The sequence below is a fragment of the Meleagris gallopavo genome, chromosome 1 (genome assembly GCF_905368555.1).
Source record: "Meleagris gallopavo chromosome 1, MGAL_WU_HG_1.1, whole genome shotgun sequence".
Taxonomy (NCBI): Eukaryota; Metazoa; Chordata; class Aves; order Galliformes; family Phasianidae; genus Meleagris; species Meleagris gallopavo.
Window position 1 is genome coordinate 18,773,910 of NC_139404.1, and position 25,471 is coordinate 18,799,380.

A 25,471-nucleotide genomic window follows, 5' to 3' on the forward strand; every position below is an offset into this window, starting at 1 on the left:
GATCAAAGTTTGCTGCGGCACATTGTGGCACATCTGATATTTCACTGGTGATGTTAACATGCTCTTATGTATGCCTGTAACTATTGTAGATTCTCAAGATGGGCCTACCAAAATGTGTCTGTTTGCATAATGTAACCACAAGGAATGCTGTAGTAGTAAAAGTCCACTAAAGTTAATAATATTGACATCTTCAGGTCCCTCAGCCTCTGAGTATCTGAATACACGAGATACTCAAAGCTTTTAGTCATCTTCGTGACCCTTCCTTGACTCTTTTCAATCTCTCTTTTATTTCAGGCGAAAGTAAGCTGAACACAGTGCTCCAGATGTGGCTTTATACGTGCTGAACAGAGTGCAGTAATCATGTCCCTCGACCTGCTGGCTATGGTCTTGCTAATGCAGTCCAAGATGTGGTTAGTATTCATTGCTGCAAGGACACACTGCTGACTTTGTTCATTTTGTTGTCCACTGGGTTCTGTCCTGTAGAACCGTTAGTCTCAGCCTGCACTAATATTCATATTTTTACAATTTCAGGACAGATTTATCTCCTTCAGTCTGTGGAAGTCTTCTAGAATAGGAGCTCTTCTCTACAATATTCTCACAGCCTCCCCTTGATTTGATTTTACCCTGTACTTCCTAAAGATCTTATCATTCAGGTCATACTATCCCCAGTCTTCCTCCCAGGGATTGCCACTGGGAATCACCTGCTAATTGGACTTCAAACAGTTGTTAACTACTCTTTGAGTCAGTGAACTGCTCAGTTTTTAACTAACCTTGTAGTCCACCTATCGAGCCTATATCTCCCAGTCTGGTTGCAAGAACACTTTCAAAAGTCTTTCTGAAGACAAGAAAGACAACACTAACTTCTCCATCTCTCTCAGACAGCATGTAATTTAATTGTAGAAGGCAATCAGTGTGATAAAACACAGTTTGCTCTTGGTAAATTCAAGATGACCATTCTCAGTCACATTGTCATTGTATGAATGAGAATGGTTTCTCTGAGTACTTGCTCCATAATTTTCCCACAGATTGCGGTAAGGTTGTTCAGACTGTAGTCACCTAGATCATCCTTGCCATTTTCTATGACAGACACTACATTTTTATAATTATCAGGAACCTCCGCTGACCGCTGTGGCCTGAAAAATGGATATAGAGCAGCCTTGCATGACATTTGCTGGCAGTCTATTTATTTAGCCACTAGCTTGAACTTTGCTACTTGTTATGGAGGTCTGGAAGGCCTGGGAGCAGATCTTGCCAGTAGAAATAGCCTTTCAATATTCAGTACTGTGGTGAAGTGTGATAAGGATGGACAACTCTATTGGAATCCTTTCAGAAATAAACACTTGCGTGCAAGTATTTGATGAAGACTCTATGGGGATGAATATTGACCTTTTATCAGCAGAGCACTAATTTAAGAGTACACAAATATAACCCATTTGTTACAGCATTATTTAGAACTGGGGAACAGTCAAAAGAATGTTGAAAAACTGGTAGGACTTTCAAGCAGAACACAAGATCTAGAAACCAGGTGTTAAAATGTGAGGCTTTATTTATTTTGGTTTTTGTTTATTCGGGAAAATGTTAAGAGATAACCTTGTACCATCACAGTCTAGAAACTTAATTAATTAATTAATTTCTCTCTCATATGTGATAGCTGTTTCACACAGGAAGAGCTTCCTAGATTAGGAACTGGAATAAACCAACTATAGAAGCAAAGTGAAGGGGGATAACAGAAGGTAAACTTAGTCCTCTATAAATTAAGTCAAGAAGATATGTTCATATGTGAAAACAATTTATAGATTTGATGCAGAATTTGTGTCATTTACCATGGAAATTTGTCAAGGGAAGTCTGGCTGGAAAGTCTCTCCAGCATTTGTACTTATGGCTGAAGGAGCTAGGGTCTCCATAGAACTGAGTTTTCAGGATCTCATCTTTCACGATTACACACGTGGCACGTTGTGTTCCGTACAGAGACTGCACAAGCTCAGCAGCTGTTTTCCTCATTTCACAAAGTGTATGGAAGAACTAAAGGGAGATCAAGAAAGAGTAATGAGGATGATTAAGGATATGAAAAAAAAAAATCTGTTTTCAAAGATTAGGGTTTTTTTTTTCTAACCTCAGAGGATGTTAAAAAAGGGTATGCAGTAGAATAATTGTCTAGGTACAGTAGATTAGATGACTGTGTTCTCTGTCATCTAACGTAAGCACAGGAACATCAAGGAAAATTAAAAAGTAACATTCAAAACTGATAAAATACAAGCTATAATTACCTCTACTTATAAAACTTGTAATTAGAGTATGGAATTCACTGCCAAATCACAAAGGCCAAGAATGCAACAAGATTAAAAAGAGTATTGCATTTTTAGGGATAACAAGAATATTCAAGAGATATGGTTGAATGATAAAAATAAAAGAAGGGCTATTAGGTCTCAGGTTTCAAGGTGGAAACCAAATTTCTGTTGATTAGAGTGAATTGGTACTGATACTGGGAAATTAGTGAATAAGTAATATTAGTAAGGAGGAGATAGTCCACCTCTGCCTGCCCTCGAGCCTTTGTATAGAGAGATCCAGTGTGCTGGATTACACAGTTTGTATAGTAAGGCAGTTCTTAACAAAGTCCTACATTTGGCTGATTTAATTCTCCTTGTTTCAGTAGTGTTATAATTAAAATGCTATAATAATGTGAAAAATTGATGCCAATGTTTTGTTCAGTTGAATAAAAACATGGGATGATTATTTTTCAACCTGCAACCTATGTACCAGTGAAAATAACAAATCCTATGTACGTAATAAGTAGCAAGTAGGTCAATAGGGAATCCTTCAATTAAAGTTAGAGAAACACTGGAACAGATGATCTCTTAAGATTCTCAGTATGAGCTGAAGAAAAAGAACATTGCTTCTGCATCTGTCTTTAGTTTTAAATCAGTGTTAAAGATCGAACTGGGTTTTGTTCTACCTTCTTCTTTCAAAATTATTGTATGAAAATTTTGGAATGTGAAATGTAAATATACAAAAACCTTAGCTGAACTATGAACATCTTAGCTATATATAATTCTATTGGATCTGTGACCTGATCCAAAAGTCACATTGCTGTGTTTGCAATAAAATAATTCAGGATTTTTTTACCATAAACTAATTCCAAGTCAGTGGCAGCCACTAATGTGGCTTTTTATACTTGAGAACAGGCAGAAGAATTTAAATGATTTTCAGTGATGATGATTATATATATCAGTGGCAACTTGCAAAAAGAGTTGTTTTCAGAGGGAATCAATGGTTGGAAATGTCTTCACTTGATGCCTTGAGTTTTGACACTAAATTTAAATCAAAATTATAATACCACCTCGTAAGGTCTTTTGCTACTAACTTCTAAAAATAGGCTTAGAGTGGATAGTGATGTGCTGTGATGTGGGTGGGAGATTTCATTGTATAATTGTTAAAAACGATTGTGGTTGCTATGTGGACATGATGAATTTCGCCTCCTTAAGTGTAATAGGTGGATGCACTTTGGAACTTAAATTTTGAAGCATTTTTATGGCAAAAATGCTCCTGGATGAGGAGTGCATGAACAGTGTAGAAGAATTCATACTTTTCCTGCTGTTTTTACATTGCTCTAAAGTTACTCTAAAGTTAACTCTACTGTAATTACATAAATAAAATCTGTACTTTGAACCACGTACAGGAGGGAACCATCAGATTACTTTGAGTGTGTCTCAGCTTTCTGATGGACAAGCTTTCAGCATTCCTGATCTTGGCTAAGCTAAAGGAATGTAATTATTAACTAGTGAAACCACAGTCCTACACGTGCTTTTCACATGCAGTCTCTTCTAGAACTGTCACAAGTCACTGCTGCTTTCATTAGGAATATCCATAGATATTTTTACAAAAGATCTTGATTACTATGCTAATGCATGTAATTGACACCAGAAGTTCATATGGAAAAGAAGGTTATGTATATTTTTCTGTAAGAATAATTACTCTTGTCAGCATAGGCCACACTTTTTATTTTTCAAGTGCAGATCAAGCCTATGAGAAGAAAAAAATCCATTTAACATATACATAAGGTTGATACCTGGTTGGTTAATACACTCATAAAATCAGAATTCATGAAGTTAAAAAATGGGAAGGTATGGGTATCATTAAATGATTTTTGATCAAAGCTCAGCTGAAGGCACTGCAACATTTATGCTATAATTAGAAACTTACTGACTGTCCTTGCTCAGTGTTTTATTCATAGATAACTAAGGTATGTACCATAAACCACATATGACTCTGTGATCAAAGGACATTTTTCTGTATATCTTATCAGTAGCCATATACTAATTTTATGATCTTATTTTTTTCCCTTTCTATTGTGTTTCCATGAACTTTGTAAAGTTTGCTTTGGCTTATGTTATGTTAATCAGTGTATCTAGTTTTTATTTATTTATTTAACTCTTTATTTATTTAATTGCTTCCTAAATGTTAAAAATTAACAAAAAAATACTCTACAATTTAACTTTTATGTTATCTGAAAGGATGAAATGATTCATATTTCAAGCTGGCAAGTCTCCCATGTCTGATCGGTACACAGGAGAAGTAAGAAAAGATAGCAAAACTGAACAACAGAAGCCATCCAAGATGATAGGTCCATTTTGAGTATTTTAGCCATTTTATCTTTTGTTATGTTTCTGTGTATGCTTTATTTGTGAGACTGGACATGGAATTTACTAGTATTGAATATAAGTGGGGAGGGGCCTAAATATTCTGTTAGTAGCTGTGGGCAATTAGGAGATAATTCCAATATATGTTATTATTTTGGATGTCAATGTCTGTCTACGTATCTATTGGCTTTCTACTGCTGTTCAAGAATGATGTGAATGTTATGTGAGTCCTTTGTCATTTGTTATTATCTACTTTGTCATCTTCTTGTGTAAAAGTCTTTGGTATGTTGTTTTCTGAAATATTAGATGCATGAGCCACAGGAGAAAACACAAGAAGGCAGCCTGTACTCTCTCACTTTCAGGCTGAAGGCAGGAACTCAAAGTAAAGGAGTGAATAGAAGCAAATCCATGCTCAGGGCTGTAAATAAAGCCTCACCTAATCCCCCCAGATGCTTGTGTACAAAAGGTATAAAATATTTATGAGAGTCTGGGTGTAGAATGCTTTATCTGTGGGTGATAACAGCCCATTTACACTAGAGCAATCTAGGATGTATCTTGACATTGTTCTCAGGACTGTTTATGTTACTGAGCCAGAATAAGTCCATCACAATGAAGTTGTATTAACTGGTTAGCTCTGCTGGACTTCCAGGATATTCAACTGAAAACTTAGCATTCTTCAGCCCTTCCCCTTTTGCTTAGAAATGTCTGTGATCATGTCCTGCATGCCTGCTTAAGAGTGATGCAGGTATACTTATTATTCCTTGTATCTTATTATTCCTTGTATCTAATTACATATTTTCTATCTTTCTATATTACTTTCATTATGTGCCACCAGCAACCAAAGAAGAGGTATTTGTGTAACTGGTAAAATGCTGCTATCCAAATACAGTGCAGAGGGGCAAAATGGCCCTTGACATGAAAGTGCGTATGAAGCAATGTCTGCCATCAGACTCCTCTATACACTATTGACATTCATTGACACTTGTTTGGAAGAGTCAAAGTGGATGTGATAACAGTGAGGTGATGGGTGATGTGTGGTGTCTTTCATCAGTGACGACAGTGACAGTGGATCACCTCCGCTAGTGCGGAGAGTTTTATGAGCATGGCATGTAGGTCCTTGTTCATCACTGGTGAGAGTGCATAGCTAATCGTGGTGACTATGCTGAAAAATAGTGTTTGGAGCTGAGAATTTCTTCTAGCATGTAGAGTTACTGTATTCTTTGTTGTAGTTTCCATGGAAATATAGGAGGCATTACTTTCAGAGCAACCTACTGTCTATATTACTATAAAGAAAGTCAAATGTGAGAAACTTAATGATAAATTCATGCATTTTGAAAATGTGTGCAGTAGATGGGCTGAAGATAGTGTATCTGTAATTGAAATCTAAATACTAATACTTCATAATCTGACTGTAGTCAAAAAGAACAAGCAGTGAGACAGTGCTGTATTGCATACCATGCCATTTATTTCCATATCATGTCATGGCAGGTCAAGTTTCTTGTGAAATAGAAGATCTAAATTACTTTTGTAAAGTACAATTCCTTAAACTAAACTGTGTAAAAGGTATATGTTTGAGGATATTTACCTAGGCCACCAGACTAATATTGCATGCATCTGCTACTTTGTGTACAGAGGCGGGAGGCTTACCGCTTCTTTCTTAAAGAAACAACATGCCAGGAGTCTTTGTTTTCTGAATCCTCTAGATACATGCCTACAGTATGTCTTCATATCCTAAAGCATTGTATTCTAATGGACCAAGAAGCCACTACAGACCATGGCTAGTACTTCAGGATTTTTATTGTAAATGTAAAATCTTATATTGTTTTTGATTCTGATGGTTCCTGGTATGCCTGCTTTTATAGTGAATTGCTGCATGAACTGCTGCATCAGCAAACAGGATATCTCTAACCTGTGGAGATAGTGGGACAGATGAACATCCCAGAGATGTAACTATTTTGCAAGAACAACAAACAACCAAACAAACAAAAACACAACAAACAAAAACAAACAAAACAGATCTCCTGGATCACTTTGTGTCACAGTAAGGTGGCATTTCCCCACAGTTTTTGGTCTTGCTGAAAGAGTCATTTGGTTCTGTCAAAAGCATGAACTTACTTTTATTCTGTCTGAAAGCAGAAGGATAAAAGATAGTATATTGAAACTTCCTGAGATAGTTCTGTCTACAGATGCATGGAAACACGACTCATCCTAATTGTACTATTGTAATGAAGAAGAGAGTTGTGTTACTTTCAGATTCTGTGGAGTTTGTGAAAAAAATGCAGAATGTGTGAAAGCAAAAGAACATGGACATGGTGTGAAGACAGTTTTCTGCACAGACTTTGGGGTATTTACTGGCTTGAGCTCTCCAAGTGAAGCCTAAGATAGCTAGACTGTTTACAGATATGCCCTGAAGTCTTGTGCTCTGAGAAACTGAGTATCTGTCAAGCACCAAAACTGATCAGGAGCAGCCAAGTAAAGGCAGAAAGTCAATGATTAGGTTTACTTGAGTTGCTATAGAACCAAATCTTTAAGTATTATTTAGTGAAAGCAAGAGATTAAATCAGAGCTACTGTGGTTCAGCCCTCCATTGTTGGCAGTATGTTTTTCTTTTCACCTTTGAGCTGACACTCATGCTTGCCTAAGAAGGAGATGATCTCAGAAACACATCTCTTTACCCTTTGTTGAAATCTCTTGTTGAGCCACTATTCCTTTAGGTCACTCCTACCTATTTGTATCTCTTCCACTTCCTGCCGTGGTTCTAAACATCTCTAATTCATCAAGCCTTTTCTTTTGGAAGACAGAATCTTCAATGACTTGGCCTGTTGACATGACTGATATCACTGAGACATGGTGGAACATCTCTCACAACTGAAATGTAGGAATAGGTGGGTATAAACTCTTCAGGAAAGATGGGCAAGGAAGAAGGGGAGCAAGTGTTGCCCTCTGCATCAGTGACCACTCGGAGTCCATGGAGCTTTGCCTGGGGATAGATGGGAAGCTGACGTAGAGCTTATAGGTTAGGGTTAAAGGGGAGGGAGAGGAAGGAGACGTTGTAGTGGAGGTCTGCTACAGTTTGCCTGATCAGAAAGGCCAAGTGGATGAGGCCCTCTACAGATAGGAGCAGCTTCACATTCATAAAACATAGTCCTCATGGGGGACTTCAACCACCCTGATATGTGTTGGAGGGACAACACAGCAGTGCGCCAGAATTCAAAGAGATTCCTGGAATGTGTTGATGATAACTTCATCCTCCAAGTAGTACAGGAACCCATGAGGAAAGGTGCTATGCTGGACCTTGTCCTCACCAATGAGGAGGGGCTGGTGAGTAATGTGAAGCTCAAGGCCAGCTTGGCTGTAGTGACCAGGAAATTGTGGAGTTCAAAATCCTTAGGATTTCAAAAAGGGTGTGCAGCAAGCCTGCTACTCTGGACTTCAGGAGTACAGATGTTGAACTCTTCAGGGAACCGCTTGGCAGGTTGACATGGGAGAAAGCGCTGGAGGGAACAGGGGCCCAAGACAGCTCATCAGTATTCAAGGACCATCTTCTTCAAGCCCAGAAGCAGATTTTAAGAAAAAGTTGAGATCATAATTTTCAAAGCTTTCATTTTTGAAAATTTTCAACTGTTCAGCAAATAAATACATAAAGATACATTTTGGTAAGTATTGCAAATTCTTATTCAAAGGACAGTATTTTTTCTGCTGCAGTAATTCACCTGTTTCAGTCATCAAATCATGGAATTTAGAACAGCACTGTTTGTATGCATGTGTGTGTGGATGTGTGTATTTGTGGTTTGGCTGAAACTGGTATTTTTTAATTTGAATCAGACAAAGGTGGAGTCAGGGTGTTTTCTTTCAGGCATTTATTTATCATAGCTTGAAGTTTGCTTTGTTGTTCAAATAGTATGTGACTCCACCCTTTCTCATTATTACTGAGCTGGGATATAAAGCAGCTTTGGAGAGTTTCTAAGTTAGCACTAATGAGGTTTGATATCAGGTTGCTTTCTAATACCTTTAGAAGAAAGACTAAGGAGGAAAAATGGTAAACATTGTATCATGTCTGCAAAAATCTATTTCCTTAAGAGGAAACATGATGTTAAAGGAAAATTCTTATATTAACCTGTCCCTTGTTTATTTAGAAATAAACTGTCACCTTTCACTTTATTCCAGATTTTCTGTGTAGTTTGCCTTTGACAATCCAGGATTTCAACTGCTGTTTTCAAGAATGTGCAGGTTCCATCTCCTGGAGGTGTTTCAAAGGCATAGGCATACAAAAACTGTAACCAAACCTGCATCTCCCCTACAGACAAGTTACCAGATGTGACTGCTCATGCTAGAAAGAAATATGCTTTATGCTTAGAGTGTCATAAATTGCACCCAGTGCATCCAATGCAAATGAAGATCTTCAGGAAACAATGTGTTTCCTTCTGTCCTAAGAAATCCCTGCAGGGTGAGACAGCTCTTTACTGTCTTTATTGTACAACATTAGCTAAAACCAAAGGCTAGTTTCTGAAAACTGTGGGTGAAAAGGAAAATCAACTCTGTAAATACCCTTGTACATGAAACTGGGTCATGAGCCCATACAAATTTGTTTTGCTTGGACCTTGTCTGTTATAGCACTTCCAGATTTTCAGAATCCCTAAAATAGCAGAGTAGGGAGAGTGGGTGGATGAAAACAAATGCAAATTGTCACTCTCCTTGGGAATGCTGTCAGTATACTTCTATGCTTCCTGCTACCAGAATATATGACTTTTTTTTTTTTTCTTTTAGGAAAAAACACAGTTGTAAAACTAATAAATACGTAAATAAATAAATCATGCTACTGGTTTCAGTGGTAGCTGATGGAAATTAGTTTATTGCAGGATATAGTTATGTTCCCATGTAGCACATAGAGAAGATTGTGTTCTCCATTCTCCATTTCTCCTCAGTAGTGAAGTCACCTGTTCTTTTGGCAGAAATGTGTTCACTCAGAATTAGAACAAAGATTCTCAAAATCAGTTTGTATAGCGGCTTGGCAGAGAGCACAGTATCCAAAAGCAGAGGGAGAAATTTTACAGCTGAGAAGATTTATCAGAGGTCAAGGCAGAACATTTCTCATAGATGACTAATGGTAAGGGATAGGCAAACCTTGTGTTGTTTTGTTTTGAGGTTTTGTGAACCTTGTGAACTGTACTTTTGGTTTCTTCTTCCATGTTTTCCTTCTCCTCATGCTATTCCTCAGAATGAAGGTTCTGCTATTCTTTTTCTCTGATTTCTCCGTATATTAATGCTGCAATGATCTTTCCACTTCAGCAGGTTCTTAGCACAATGTTGTATGTGAGCAGTCTCTGTCTGTATCTTCTTTTTCTCAGTACTTACATTTTAATTATATTTTCTTCTCAGTATTAAAGCATAATATGGGAAAGAGACCTGAGTCATTCTCAAAAGCATCAACAACTTATTATTTATACAGTTCTCTGGTTTAGAACTCATCACTTCCTTCCGTTAATAGTCATTTAATCTATATAATCTGATTTTTTATAATTCAGTAGTATGAGGGCTGCTCCAAAGGTAATACCTCCCATTTTATGATGTTGGCCCATGACATCAGAGGTGGATTTTGGTGGTACAGCAGTAGAGGTTGAACCTTCCTGCCAATATTCCATTACATGTCATTGCCGTGTGACAGATGGCAGCAGAAGAACAGTCTGACAAAGTGGCATCTGACACAGAAGTATATATGAAGCAAAGTTGTGGCACTGAATTCCTTTATGTGGAAAAAATGGCACCCCATGACATAAATCAATGCTTGCTGGAGTTATTAAGTCCTTGGACCATTAAGTCAGACTCTTGCATTCCATGAAGTTTGGATTTTGGAACAGAAAAAACATATTCCTTCATTGTTATATTTTGAAATGGATATCCCCCTACTGATTTCCAAAGATGCAGTTTTACACTGCTGTGTTCTCATGCAAATCTCTGTTATAGCATACAAGACTGTTTCACATTTAAAACAGATTAATTACTGTGTACACTGCTATGTATGGTAGTTTGCATTTGATAAATTTGAGAAACCTCCTCAGACATTGCACTGGGATGACCTACCAGTTGACCTGCAAGGAAACAGTCAATAATTTGGAAAATTTGTTTAATGAATTGTAGTTAGAATATCTTTGTCTTCTATATAAATTTATTTATTTATTTATTTGTTTGTTTGTTTGTTTCCCCTCAGAACAGTATTTTAGTAGATCATTTCTCTATTCTAAATTTTACCTTTAATGTATATAAGTTATGTTAATGCATTCTAGCTGGACAATCAAAGAGAAGTAAAAACTATTTTCTGTCTATAGTATCACTATATGCAGTTTAATTGTTTAGGTAAATAATCTTTCATTTCTAAGCAGTTCATCTTTCAATGGAGGTGAAGGAGTAGGGGATTTAGTAATTTGCTGGAATTGAAGACAGATTTTCTAATTACGCAGATTTATTATTAGCATCAGTTCTTACAAATAATCCCCTAAGGCACAAACCTATATATAAATTTTGAAAAGGAAGTAAAGCTTTTCTCTGAAATAGAATTTGAAATAGAAATTGAAGCCAACTTTGATGAAAGCTTTATATATTTTAAGCTGACTCTAGGGTGCACAACAAATAGATATGGAGCGTTGCAAAACTCAAGTATTAAAGCAACAGAGCATAGTTTGTATACTGCCAAGACATAGGAGAAGAGCTGTCCAAAAGCCCTTGTTGTAATTATAATGAATTAAATATGCAGACTAAGTTTTGTAGACTTTTTGTGCTGTTTACTATTCTTCCATGGAAAGACTTCTCAATGGAAAGAATGAATTTTACCAGAATCGAATATTTGTAATAAAAGCAGGTATCTTGGAATATGTAGCCTGAGAAAAATCAAGGGGTTTTAGTTCAACTCAGCTCGTTAGGCAAGAATATCCCTTCCATTTGCATTACTGCAACAAAATAAATATTAGGGCCACAGACAGAGATGTGATTTACTGCAAGTAAAATGATAGATTGGCAGATTTATATTCCCTAAGCACTTTCCCACAACAGCTCTTCTGATGACATGCCAACCTAGCAAGTTTTGGCTTGCAGTTTCGGTGGTTTGCAAACTGTTTCGATTTGAAAGCATGGGAGTTACTCAACACCAGAGGCCAAACTATGATCTAAATTGTACTGAAGTTACACTCTTGTTTCTCCGGTTACTATTTTGGAACAACTAATTTACACTGCTGTTCAGATCATTATTCAGTCTAGTTTCCTATAGATCTTAGAACACGATTGAAAGAAGTCAAGCTCGTCACATTTGTGGAAGATGTGGACTTTTAGAAGTGTCTTTCTCTCTCTCTCTTTTTTTTCTTTTTTTTTGCATAAACTTAGGGAAAGCCTAGGGCACATATTTTATACGCCTACGAATTACCCTGTAAAGATGTATATCTCTGCACTGACTGTAGGAGCAGTCTAGCTACCTACCTTAGACCAAAATCTTAATGTTTATGCAGTTACAGTGAGGCAAAAATTGTCCTATTCTAGGAAAATAGTCTGGAAAAGGGGTTATGTATGCTTCAGCATTACCTTTGAAAGACAATAGTCCTTTACATTAGTAGTATTTTTTCTTCTATGGCTTTGATGCTTCCTTTTGTGGCCCAATTCAGTGTTGAAGATTGCTAAGTATCGCAAGTTCAGGTAACATCATCCTGCAAAGAAAAATTTTTGAGAATGATTTTTAGGAATAAAAAAAAAGTGGAAGAACATGAAATCTAATATAAATACTGCCCTCTGCTTTATACTGTTTCTTCCTAGTCAAGAGCAGTAATTGAGTTACATCATGGAAAGTACTTCTGTGGATACTAGAAATCAATAAGCTTTTTTCTTTTTTCTTTTTTTTTTTTTAATTAGGTGATTGTAATTGATTAACTGTGCTGTTACAGAAGTGTAAGCTTTGACTGAGCCTTTTTTTTCTTTTTTTTTTTTTTTTTTCCACTAATGAAACATTTGTAAGGACTTTTTACTGTTCTCAATGTCTAACGTAGAATAACATCATGCTACAGTCATTTCTTCAGAGAGTTTCAAACACAGCCTATTGGGGTAAGTGTTACCTTAGGAAAACCTACAAAAATATGTGAAAAGACCTAAGGGAGGCTGGAACGGTTCTTATGTAAATGTCCATTGATTAATTAGCAGTAGGTGGGAAAGGAGAAGGGATATGATGACCAAAGGTAAGACATGATCATAAATCAATTAAGACTGCAAATCGGGAAGTTTTCAAGAAAAGAAGTGATTCTCTGTAGCAGTCTTCTAGGGGAGAAAAAAAATGAACTGCTGTCAAAATGTGCATGATTATTTATGAATATATATATACGCATATAATAGTAGGTAACAAGGGAATGCTCTTGCTAGGCCAAGAATACACATAGCACTTCTTCATTCTCTGTTCCTTGTCAAAGCAGTTGGTACATATTGATAGAAGGCTTGGGACACTTGATGATAAAATGTCATCTGAAAGCACTGAAAATTGCTGATGATCTTCCTGGGATTCTGTAAGTGAGGAAATGTTCTATGGTTTCATGGAGAAAATAATAAGAACAAAGGAAAATTATGGTCTTATTTATATTGGGAATTATTATCTAATTTTGGAGTTGCTCAGATGTAGGAGTAGTATTGATTACATAAATGGTAGTCAAAAGAGTATTCCCAATTTTAAGCTAACTCATAATATATTCCTGTTCATTTTTTAGGTATTTTAAATGCTTTTTGAACATTCACATTACCTCATTATTAAGTTCTGACTGTATTTAAAATGTTTTTTCAAAGTAAAGATTTTGAAACATAATAAGAAACTAAACTGTAGTTTAAAATGATAAAATTTGGACTAGTAAAATACACTTTAACTTCTAATTATCCTGGACAATTTGTGTATTTTTTCTGAAAGTCTCTGACACATAAGAACACATACTTAGAGATAGCCTATCAAAGCACTGTCCATTAAGATTAAGAGTCTGACCTCAAAGTACAGGTGCAAGGACATTTTGAGAGTATAACTTATCCTTAACTCAACCTGTTGTTAACAAGTGGCTTAATCCAAAACATATCAAAGCTTTCAGATAAGTCTAGATAGTAAGCAGAGGTCTTGACAAAGGTCCTGTATATTTGAAATTATTTCAAGGTATGCATATGATTGTATCACAAGATGTTATGTATATACTTTGAAAGCAGACATTTAGAAAGATTGCTAGAATACTTTTGCCAGAGGTTCTAGCAGTGTCCTGGCAAGCTAGACTACATAGCATTGTCAATCTAAACTCCTACCAAAAAAATCCCTGGAACTGGATGTTGAGTGGTACTGTAATGGGTATCAAACAGGAAGAAAGGCACATTGAATCAGAATGTCAATTCCCATGGATTTATGGTTGCCATAGCCTTCATTGGACTCTAAGCTTTTTGAATTTACCAGAATTCACTCATGAAATTTACTGAAAGACAGAAGTTGTTTCTTTCAGCTCTTGACCTGTCAAATATCTTTTGAAACCACAGAACATATAGCTGCAACCTCACTTGTTGTTTTTCTTATTGTCTATCATAATTTCTGCTATACTAAAGCTACTCCTGTTAATCTGTTTTTCACTCTGACTATTCTGTTTTAGGCACAGAAGAACAGGTTGAGAAGTGGTGTTAGAGATGGGACTCAAAATAAGAAGGCATGAGTTACAGCCTACATGTGGAGCAAGGGTTTGGGGAGGGCACTAAATGTGTGGATTTAGTGGGACAGAAATAACCTCTGTAATAATTTAAATGTCCTCTCTGAAATACATACTACAGAGTGTCACTTGATAATTTATGACTTGTACCTGTTTTCCAGCACAGTTTAAAATGTGGCCTTTGGAGTTAGAAGGAAGAAGACTATCATTAGACTCACTTAAAAAAAAAGTAATAAAAGGTGGGATTTAAACGGCTGTATTGACAAATCTAGCCACCTTAAGGATTTTCTCTCTTATATTCTGTAGCCAGTCTCCAAGATTAAACATCGACTGACAACAAGAGTGATGTGGAGCTCAGTGTTACCTTCAACTCCAAGAACAAATGCAGTAGAATCTTTTTGTTAACCCTGAAGTTAAATGCTTGCCATTTAATAAATACTTATTTTGCAATATAAGAAGATGGCTTAAAGCAAATAAAACCACTTCTGATAAATTCAGAGCTTGAATGTTTTCTTAAGCAACAACTTTGGAACCTTGTCAGGGTTCCCTGCTGGGAAGTGCATGAGGTGCATGTGATTTAGGGTAAGCTCTTAAAAACAATATTTCTATGAATTGATAAAGTACTGCAAATTTATCCTGTTTAGAAATTATTTACTTTAAAATTATGTCTTTTGACAGTGCTCTGTAGGAAGTGTCTCAGCAAGAAACAGATACATGGCCTTGAAAAAAAAGAATTTAGAGCTAAAGGCAGAAGCTGTAGTAGATATTAAACATTTTTTGTGAGCAGAACGTATCAATTTGTGCAATACCCAGTTACTCTCATGGCTATGTAATAAGAACCTACCTACAGTAGTCAGTAAGGACGTACCTTGTTTACTGACTGCTGTAGGTATGTTAGTATTGCATAGATCCTGTAGCTTGAATACCAAAATGTATTAAAGCTGGGACAGTCTTTCTGATCCATGCATTTGATGGAATCAAGAAGAATGACTGGAACAAAAGGTGTTCTTGTATGTCTTCATGAAGAGTTAAAATAGGTTATTTTCACACAGCCAACTCTGTCCACTAGGCCTAAAATCTCAAATCTCGCTCATCCATCCCTAATGCAGATAGATGTGAGCAAAGGGACATCAAGATCATAGTCTTGTAGGGGTTGGAAGGGTCCTCTAGAGATCACCTAGTCCAACCCTCCTGCTAATGCAGGTCTCCTACAGTTGGTTACACAGGACAGTGTGCAGGTAGTTTTTGAGTATCTCCAGAAAAGGAGACTCCAAAGCCTGGGGTCCTGATGCTGCTAAACAATAAGTCAAGGTTTGGTCTTAGTAGCCTAGACAAGGAGGAACAAAGTAGTAAGATACTATGGCATTTAGGAAATCATAGACTAAATAACTGTGTAAAAGCCTTTAGGTGGTCACCTAATGGATCTTCATTTCTAGTAGCAAAAGCAATCTTAACATGTTGTATAAGGAAAGGATTTTTACCACTCTTCAGCTGTTTTGTTTTGTTTTGTTTTTTCCAAATAACTTCCTCATCTGAAGAAAGAAATAGGGGCAAAAGCTAAGAGCGAAGACTAAAAAGAGGACCTAAATCTCCTGACCTCTGGGCTGCTGCCTTATCCCCAGTGCTGCCTGATGTTGTCCTTTCACTCTTTGCAACAAGTTACTATTAGCTGCATGCTTTTGTATTACTGATACAGGAAAATATAAGGGTGAAATACTGAGCTAGTTTGTTTATGAGCTGTCAAAACACAACACTTGGAGACATAAAATGCCTTGCATATGCACCATCTAAAAAAGATGAAAACTGAGCTACCAGAGACTTATCTGAAGTCTTCAGAATAGTAAGCTTCTACTTATAAAAATTCTGCTCCCTAAACCCAATTTAATTATCCAGACTATCCATATGTCCCTGAGCTTGGTGGAAATACTCTTGGGTGATGATGCTGCTGTAGTCAGAAATGATCAACTTATCCAATATGTCAGTTAGAGCAGTAGCAGATGTTTTTGACTTTCAAAGGGTGAGGAAATTGCTGACTAGTAAACCTGATTTTCTTTGTTGTTATTTGGTTAATTTTGGTGGGGTTTTTTGTTTGTTTATTTTATATTTTTAATTTTCCTCATTTTCTTGTGGAGTTTTTTTTTTTTTTCTCAGATATGTATTGTTTGATGTTTTAATTTATTTGACTTCCTTAGGAACGTTCTTTCCAGTATAGTATCAAGGGTTATTGGTTCTTCATACAGATATCTTATTTAATCTAGAGGTAAAACAGAGGAAAGATGCATTAAACTGCCCTCTTCACAATCTTTGATGCAGTTGTGAACCTTGTGATTCTCAGAGCTGAGATTATGATCGCACAGAGTGTCTTTTGCATTCAAGCTGACACAATAAGACATAATTCTGTGGAGAAGAACCTGGGGGTCTTGATAGATGAAAAACTTAACATGAGAGCCAGCAATGTGCCCTTGCAGCTCGGAAGGCAAATGGTATCCTGGGCTCCATCAAAAGAGGGGTGACCAGCAGAGACAAGCAGATGATTGTCCCCATCTACTCTGCTCTTGTGAGGCCCCAGCTGGAGTACTGTGTCCAGGTCTGGAGCCCTCAGTACAAGAAAGACAGAGAGCTGTTGGAGAGGGTTTAGAGGAAGGCCAGAAAGATGATCAGGGGACTGGAGCACCTCCCCTACGAAGACAGGCTGGGGGAGCTGGGCTTGTTCAGCCTGGAGAAAAGAAGGCTGCGGGTGACCTCACTGCAGTTTTTCAGTACCTAAAGGGAGCCTACAAACAGGAGGGGAGTCAACTCTTTGAAAGGGTAGATAACAGCAGGAAAAGGGGAAATGGTTTTAAGTTGAGAGAGAGGAGATATAGGTTGGATATCAGAGGGAAATTCTTTCCAGAGAGAGTGGTGAGGTGCTGGAACAGGCTACCCAGAGAGGTTGTGGATGCCCAGTCCCTGGAGGTGTTCAAGGCCAGGTTGAATGAGGTCCTGGGCAGCCTGGTCTAGTATTGAATGGGGAGGTTGGTGGTCCTGCTGTGGCAGAGGGGTTGGAGATTCCTGATCCTTGAGGTCCCTTCCAACCCTGGCCATTCTGTGATTCTGTGATTCTGTGAATTGTGCAAAGTTTCTGCTACCATCTGAATGGGGATACTTTTCAGTATATAGTTAACACACACTGTGGTCCTCTCTCCCATGGAAGAGAGGGGCTGTGATGCCATAGTTCTTACGTGATATACTTTGCTGCATTTCCCTTATGTTGTTCTGTCTGAGTTAGATAAAAATTTGATACCTGAAATATGCTATTCAATATTGGAGCACATGATATTCTTCTATAGAAGTACTTATAGAGGCTTGAATACAGTGGGACCAGGAAGATACTTCAGATTGTTTAATGTGATAGTATTTGCCTCATTTAGGATTTGTGGAAAGAAGAAAGGCTTTGAGCTTTTCTTCTCGAGACTCAGGACAAGATGGCACTAGGAAGTTAGAATCACTCCTCATCAATCTCTGTACCACAGGCAGCCTCCAATCTTTCCCAGGAGCTCTAATAATCTTTTTAAAGTCAGAATGTTCAGAGTTTCTGACCTTCTACATGGCTAGGGATGGGATCTGGTGAGCACTATGTTTCCATGGGGTTTTCTTCCCATATCTTTCCAGGCAGGGAACTGAGGAAGCTAATTTATTGTGGGGTCTTGTTTCATTATACTTCAAGGTGCAACAGGCATGAATTGGTCAAGGACACACACAAGCTCTACTGCATTCATTAACTTTTGCAAAGCTTCCGATACTTGATGACTTTGACTTTCCAATTTTTTTATGTTTAAATGTTCTTTGGGATATTATTTCTAAAAATCTTTGCAAGCTTTACTTTTTCCTCTCTATTCTTTTCCTCTTCTTACCTTTCCCTTTGCTCCTCCTCTCTTCTAAAATTATACATGTTCTTATACTGTATTTGTGCCCAGTCACTCACTTTTTCAGGGCAAAGATAATAGAATATCTGAAAAGTGGTATTTCATAAAATGTTTGCTGATTGCATCTACATTGTTTCTTGTTTTCTGACAATGCAATTTGTTTATGTGAGAAAAGAAATGAGTAGGCTGTCATGCCTATCTTAGCACCTTCCCCAAAGTCTTTCTGTCATCTCCTCAGGGCACAAGTTATAAAAGGAACTGTAAATAATTTTTAGATGTTATGTAGGGAGCACCTGTGTCTCTAATTATATATTGGGTAAAGCCTTCACTTTAGTATTACCAGCATGACAGAGTGAATTGGCAGTGGTAATGTTATTTTTTTTTTTCCCAGTAGGAACAAGGTGGAGATAAACAGAACCTTTGAAAGAATTCCTTGGGAAAAGCTAGGATCAGATAGGGGAACAGGGAGAGCTTCATTTTCAACTACACTAGTTGCATACTGTCACTCATGGGATGCTTGAGTGTGTGCAGCAAAAGACAAGATGCTTAGATGATGCACGTAGGGATATTGCAGTCAACATTTTCTCCTTCTCCTCAAGTACAGAAATGGTACAGAAAAAATTGCAATTTTAACGCTTAAGAGACTATAGGAAGTGCTTAATACCCCCTCTCCTTCTGCGAGGGCTCATTGCCTTGGAGGCAGGAAGCACAGAAGTTTGTCCTGCTTGCTCCTCAGCAAGAAAATTAGATTAATTGACAGAGGACAGACAGATAGATACATAAATGATCAGACAGACAGTTTAGGATATATTTCTGCTTTTCTTTAGATAATCTTCTCAGGTCTGTAAGGATATTGGGAAAACATTCAGTTTTCCATTCATCAGACTCAAGCATGCTACTCCACATTTACTCAGGGCTATAATCTTGGAGCACATAGCACAACAGGTTGTAATGGAGTGCAGAGAGAGCTGTAAATGTGGGAGTTTGGCTGTTGGAAGTTGCTGATCAGTAGCTTGCAACGCAGCATAGTGGAGTGTAAATTGATTGCTGAGTAAAATGGTTCTAGCAGTGCTTCATGCTGGCTCTGGCCAGAACAGCTTTCAGTAATCCAAATACACCATTTAAAACTTACTAGATTACTCTGCGTTCCTTGCAGTCTGCAAGGTACCATCAAATGTTTTTTGATGTAGACACTGAGGTATCCATTTGTACACTGTCTACTGTGCAGAGAATATTTATGTACCCATTTATTGTAGGGTTTCAATCTAATTATTATTGGCTCCTCTTTATGCACTTTCATTAAAAACTCACCATGAACTAACAGTTTGTTTCCAAATTCCTCCCAAATTAACTCTAACTGAGGATAAGGATTTCCTTGGTATTGTTCAAGTAATGACACTTATTCTGAATGCAGGATTCCTGTTTTATTATTTGATGAAAAGTAATTCCACTGATGACATTGTAACATAAATGAATACATGTGAGTGAAAAAAAGAATCAGGTGATAATATGTAAAGAGACCTAACGACATACATATTTTTTAATTCTGGGCAGAGGAGTATGAATCCATGTAAATACTACAAGAAATAAAAGTGTTCTATTTTGTCAAGCACTTTGTTTTTTCCTGTTTTTCCTTTGTTTTTTTTTGCATTAAGGTATATTGCTGATGCTATGTAAGTCATCAGTTCAATTTCTCTGTTTATGTGAATCCTTAGATATTAAAATAAAATCTCACAGCTGTCCATTTGACAGCAGGAAGCATATGGTTACAGAAATGTAGTTATATTTTGATAACTCTATTTTTTAAAGAGGCTGAAATTTAAACAATTCTGTTAGATGTATTCCCATATTCTGCACATATATTTTACTTTGCTTGAAGTGCCTGTACAGTAAAATATTCCTGTTACAACATCCTGAATTTTGTGAACCAAGTTGACAGTGTCAAGAAAATTTCCATGTAATGACTACACAGCTTCCATCCATTCTGATTTATTTCTGAAATGTGAGGGAAACATCACAGATTCATTCTACATTGTTCAGAGAACATATATATGCATTTAAGAAACTTACATTATACATTTTAGTGATGTAATTGTGGAATACGTTACTTTTACATTCCTAATTATGGAGTAGAACAGATGGCAAAGACTTAGTTAAAAGTAGTATATATCTATTAAAATAAATGATGTCAACCATCCTTGGGTGATAGAAGAGGTTACTACTTCCTTGGAATGTAATTAGGCACAACTTTGGACTTAAAAATATATTTATTTCAAAGCTTAATTTCTATAGTAATTACAGTCAGAATTAGTTAGAAAACTGTTTCAAAGATTGTATTATCATATGTAATACATTTAACAGGGGTTTGTCTTTTGACAGCAGGAGATTTGCAATGAATGTAACTTATAAAGACTAGAAATGATGTTTATTTTGACTCTGAGTGTGACTCATGTTTATAACATGATAAGTTACAGAAGACTAAGCTCTTCCTTTGGGTAATAGGTTGCGGGAAGAATGGGCACAGAGACGGGCCATCAGAAAAGGACTCTGAGCAGTCTGATCCTAAGACAACCCTGGGAAAGATCACTGCTGTACCTACTGGAAGGGCAAGGTTCCCAGTACCCACAGGCTCAGGTGCTGTGTGCCAGACTGCAAGTCTTCCACATCACAGCTTATGCAGCCTTTCTGGCTGATCAGTGTTCACAGTCCCTGGTCAAAGTGCTTCACTGCTGTAGCATTCATATTTAAGGGAGGAAAGATCATTTCAGGCGCTGTGCTATGCAGGAATGCCAAATCCCTTCTCCTTGTACAGACAACGGCAGTAAGTTGGTACCTCTGAAAAGTGATCCAGAAGCCCTGAGAAAAATGCTAATCACTTAAAATAACTTTGCTGCGTTTTAGCAGTTCAGTAAAAATAATCTCGTTCCTTCATTTCTTGTCACTAGATGCTGTAGCAAATATTTAAACCAAAGTGTCATATATCTCAATGTTTCCTTCAAGTGCACAAAATAAAGAATTTTACCTGGCTCTTCCAATGCAGGAAAAGGCTAAAAGAGAGCCCCTACTCCTGAGGCTACAACACAAATAAATTAAGCAGTGCCAGGGAAGGTTACCAGGCACTAGAACTCAAATTTTCTACACCATTAAACTGCTCGTATAGTACCCAGCATGGTTTTGGCTTGAGCTGAATAGCATTATCCTAAGCAGTTCGTGGGCAGAGGGCAGAAATGTGCATGGGCTGGCTGGACTGTTCGCAGCAGGTAATTTGTGTGCAGCCATCTTCTTGGGAGAGCCAGTAGAATCTGCTTGTCTCTTGGCTGTTTTCTGCTGGCTGCCTTCTGTGCCAAAGAAACATTTTCTCTTTATTTACTTTACTTGTACAGATAACTAAATTAGGTTAATTAGCCTTAGTTACTAAATTACATGGGGCAAAAAAGAAGAATTTTGAACCTTAGATAAATAACGTAACAACCTGTTGGCATTTATAATAAACAGTGATCTATGAGAGCTTCTGTCAGAAGCTCTATTCATGGCAGCACACCAACCTATCAATTTTCATTGTATCCAAAATGCAGAGTACTCAGCTTGCACATTTACTTGCATGCCAAAAGCTTTCAAAACAAATTGTAGTTTGCACTCACACCCTTATTTGATATAAATGCTCTTTACTTAAGTGTATATATGAAATAATCTGTAGATAAAAAATATTTTTTCCAAGCTGGCTGCCTGTAGGCATGGCTGGAATTAATGAACGTGATTGAATGCAAGACTGTCTATGATGAGGTTACAAACAGAGCCTTCTATATTTAAAATACAACCTGAGCATAAATAATGTTTTCCATACTCTAGGAACAATTTATACACTGTGCATCACTAGGTCCCCAAACTTTACATAATTATTGTTTTGTAGCATGATGGCTGGAACACTTTCTCAGTTTATGCTATTTTCTGGTCACCCCACGATGACCAACAATATTTGCTCTGACTTAATAATATGAAGGCATCTTTTCTTTGTAAAAGTATGATTGTCTGATTTATAAATCTTGTAAGTGGAAGAACTTACTGAAATGAATCAAAGTCTTTTCTGCTAATGTGGTGCTACTGTAAATCCTCCACCAACTGCAGTCAGGAAGAGTTTTGCTATGTATTTCAAGGGACTGAAGAATCAGGCCTTAAGTAAAATACAATAATAATAAGCTACAGTTTTGCTTCTTCAATTGCTTATACATTATAGACAAGAAGAGTAATAGACGTGAGGCAATGTCATTGTATTTAATGTGACAGCTAGTCATTATTGAGAGATCTGTTCTCTCAATATTATGCTTGCTCAGAGTCCCAGGGAAGCCCATGGAGAGTTCTGAAAAAAGTTCCCACAGCTTTAAGGGTTGCTTGTTATTAGTAAGCAATGTACTGCAATACAATGCAATACAATATGATTCAATACAATACAATACAAATGTTAGGCCACGGAAACTTGTACTTGATTACTCTGCTGATATTTCTGAATTGATGGGAATGATTTCTGCTCTGTCTTAGTGTTTCTCTTCAGTCAAACTGGCTTGAGAAATTCTTAAAAGAACTAATTCTCACCACAGGAAACTTAATGCCCTCTGAAGGCATATATGCATATCAGTTTTCCACCCTATATCGTGCAAAATCGAACTCAGCTGTCTCCAAAAAGCTTCTTTCTTCCTATTTCCAGTCTCTGCATACACGTCCAGGTGAATAGTTCAGGTCTTTTAAGTAGGTGGATGATCCATGTTATGCAGGCATCCTGTGTATGTAACTAAGATACATGGAATTTCCCATGTGAAAAATATATTTATTAAACCTTATCATCAAGGTTCAGGGAAGTGAATATACTCCTCAAAAAGCTGGTAATATTTTGTTCATCTTTTGGGCAGATTGTCATTGAAGAAGATTAACAGATCTGTATTGTGAAAAGTTTACACTTATCCAGACCTGAAATTTGAGAAAAGACTTTTCCTGCAAATGAATAGGCCGTATTCCTACCAAACAAACAAGCAAACAAAACCTCAACAAGATAATTTACATTATAGAATCGTTCTTTGATTCTTCTTCCACTGTTTTTGTTTGTTTGTTTGTTTGGTTTGTTTTGTTTTAATTCAGGATGGATGATGGAACAAAATTAAGCATGAATCATACAGCACACGTTATATATCCAGAAGTCTCATTTGCAGGTATCTCTAATACTTATACATATATATGCATCACATACCCCACAGCTGACGATTATGTTGCACTTCTAGAACAGCTATTGGTTTTGATTAGATGCATCTGTTCATTTCTCCACCACCTTTAGTACTTCTTTTCATATTTCAAAAATGCCAAAGGATTTTACAATTTTGGTCACTCTTTTTTCAATGGATTATGCCCTCTGGAAAGCTGATTTATCGTTTTTACAGACAGAAGTCTACTGCAGAGTGCAAAAAGGAAATTTATAGCACTGCCTGCATGACAACAGCCACTGTTTTGAGCAATGCTTCCTCAGAAAATTCTTTGGAAGAAGAATTGCAGAAATTAATGTTTCTTGTTCTATTGTCGTATCTGGACTGTTCTGTATTATCTGTTAAATCCAACAAACTTCTGAGATCTCTCCTGACCAAAGGGTGTGGGTTCTCAACCAATAACCCTCATGTGGACTGCAGCTGTTTCATACTTAACATACAACTTGTGTGATTTATGACCTTTGTCTTTATGTTTTGTATCAGAATCCCTAAATTTAATGGGAGAAATCTTAGCATTCAATTGCTGTTCCCAGAAATCTCCCAAATTGAGATTTTTTATCAAGCCAGCCAAAAAAAAAAAAAAAATCAGATGGATTTGTGCTAAAAAGATCTAAATTATAGAAACAGATCATTAAAAGTCCATGATGGTGAACAGTATCACCAAGAAATGCAGTACACAAGTAAAATTAATTGGAGCTGATATAGATTACAATGGAAGAGAAGGTTTATTAACAAACAGGAAGAGAACACTTTCCTGCAATGTGTTGTTCAAATATTACTGTGAAATACAGCACGGTGAAGATAATACAAGATTAACTTTGGCAGCTCTTTAAGTTCAAACTGCAACAAGTTGTAACCTACTAGGTAGAGATACAGTATGGAACTCTGTTTCAATAAAAGACCATGGTGACTTTTATTTCTACCTGTAAGAGAAGTATTCAAGATACTGCCACAGTTCTTTGGCTCAGATATAATTTGGTGATTTCAAGTTGTTTCTTGTGGAAGAGAGCTTATATGTGGCCAGAATCTCATCATAGCTGCACTTCACAGGAAAGACATTTCAGGTGTGTTGAGTAAAATTAAACCTTTCCACAGAAAAAGATCTTTCCTAAGTATCACCTTCTTTAATCTCATGTATTATCCTCAGGAGAAGTGAGATTTTTGACATAATTTCTTCCATGTTCTCAGGAGAAATTCAGCTTTTTAGAATCCAAGTCAAAATGACTCTTAGAAGAAACAGTACCCTCTTGTTTAAGTAGCTCACATTGACAGCTCCATTGTACTTCTGTACAGAAAAAGTAGATTGCCCAGGACCATGTCCTGGTTGTTTTTGAAGATCTCTGGGGGTGGAAGCTCTACAATATCTTTGGGCAACTTGTGACACATACTTGTAGGGAGTACTAAGCTACTGCTTGGTTGTATGCAGATAAAGAAGATAAGAAGAACATAACAGGCTGCTGTGCAAGAAGCCAAAGGAGCAGACACTGGCTCCATTTGAACACTTTACCATGGAGTCCATTGAACGTAGACTGCCAGACATGAAGGTAAATCTCATAGCTCCCAAAGAGGCTAGTAATCACCATTTCAGTCCTTTCCGTCTGAGTCAAGCTAGAAGCTGAAGTAATTTGGGAGTGTGGATGTAGCACAGCCGCACAAAGGAATCTTCATCCTGTACTCAGTGCAGGAAGATTCAAAATCAACAAGTGTGGTTCTCTATAGCCATACTCTCCCAGGGTCACCAGCTGCATAAAGGTGTCATGTATGAGATTTTACTCGTGTGAATAATTGCACAGAATTTGGTATAATGTCAGAGAGAGAGAGAAAGAGCGAGAGAGATTATCATATCTGTGTTATATATGGATAGGGGTTATTTAGAGTTTTGCTCCAGTACCATTTTGGTATTACGATCTATGCCTGATTTAGTGGTAGTTTGTTACATTCTGTAATTTTCTTCCCTTCTTCCTCCTGCTTTTTCTCAGGCATCAGTT

The 25,471-nt window shown here is 37.1% G+C and overlaps 1 long non-coding RNA gene across 1 annotated transcript; it reads left to right on the top strand.

Moving 5' to 3' along the window:
- The first annotated feature begins 429 nt into the window (after positions 1–429).
- On the top strand, positions 430–14,825 carry LOC104917596 (uncharacterized). Its single transcript, XR_014881605.1, has 2 exons — positions 430–8,293; positions 12,634–14,825. It is a non-coding gene; the product is annotated as an uncharacterized LOC104917596 (long non-coding RNA).
- Positions 14,826–25,471: the final 10,646 nt, after the last annotated feature.